At 33.7% G+C, this 1121-nt stretch overlaps 1 pseudogene across 1 annotated transcript; it reads left to right on the top strand.

Annotated features, from left to right (window-relative positions):
* The first annotated feature begins 467 nt into the window (after window positions 1–467).
* Window positions 468–913, top strand: LOC306644609 (small ribosomal subunit protein eS24-like; annotated as a pseudogene). The gene has a single exon. The product of its transcript is annotated as a small ribosomal subunit protein eS24-like (transcript).
* The last annotated feature ends 208 nt before the right edge of the window (window positions 914–1121 follow it).

Genomic DNA, 1121 nt, shown 5'->3' with positions numbered 1-1121 from the left:
AAGAAATTTCTCTTTGATATAAAGAATGATCTTAAAATTTAGAGTTATTATCACTTACATCTTAGATGCATTCAAAATATTCCTATTTTTCATTTTAAAATTAGAAGAGCACAGTTTGGAAGAATATAAACTGGAAAGGATAAAAAAAAATTTTGATTTTTGATTTACTCCGTAATTGTGCTGTGTTTGTTTGTAAATATTCATACTATTTTCCCCATGACCTTTAGTTTATGCTCTGATGAAAAGAGTATTTTCCTTAAAAACTTAACAGAATATTTGCTGTGTGGTTATCAGCAAGACACTTAATATTTCTGAAGTTCAGTTTTCTCACCAGTATAATAAAAATAATAAGAGTCATTATAAATACCAACTTTGATAATATTCAAGAATTCTTTTTAGCTCTCTTTTCCTCCCTGGGTTTCTGAGGATCTACCACCTTCATGAATGACATAGTAACTATCCCAACCGACTACTTCATAGGAAACAAATGGTCATTGATGTTCTTCACACTGGGAAAACAACAGTACCTAAGACAGAAATTCGAGAAAAAATAGTCAAAATGTATAAGACCACACCAGATGTCATCTTTGTGTTTGGATTCAGAACCCATTTTGGAGGTGGCAAGACAACTGGCTTTGGCATGATCTATGATTCATTGGATTATGCAAAGAAAAATGAACCCAAACAGAGACTGGCAAGACACAGCCTGTAAGAAAGAAAAAGACCTCAAGGAAATAGCAAAAGGAACACAAGAACAGAATGAAGAAAGTCAGGGGCCTGTGGAGGCCAATGTTGGTGCTGGCAAAAAGTGAGCTGGAGATTGGATAACAGCCAAAGGAGTCAAGATTCTGCAATGACTGTATCTGTGGTGATCATGAGATTTTTTCATGAGGATTAATAAATTGTAAAAACTTTAAAAAAAATTCTTTTTAAAGTGTGAGGAGGGGCCAGAAGTGTAGCTCTAGGGTAGAGTGTTTGTGTAGCATGCATGAGACCCTGGGATTGATGCCTAGCACTAGCAAAAAAAAAAAAAAAAAAAAAAAAATATATATATATATATATATATGTGTGTGTGTGTGTGTGTGTGTGTGTGTGTATGTAGAGAGAGAGAGAGAAAATAA

This window comes from Sciurus vulgaris (genome assembly GCF_902686455.1).
Source record: "Sciurus vulgaris genome assembly, chromosome: 15".
NCBI classification, from domain to species: Eukaryota; Metazoa; Chordata; class Mammalia; order Rodentia; family Sciuridae; genus Sciurus; species Sciurus vulgaris.
This window is presented reverse-complemented; position numbering and strand designations above follow the sequence as displayed.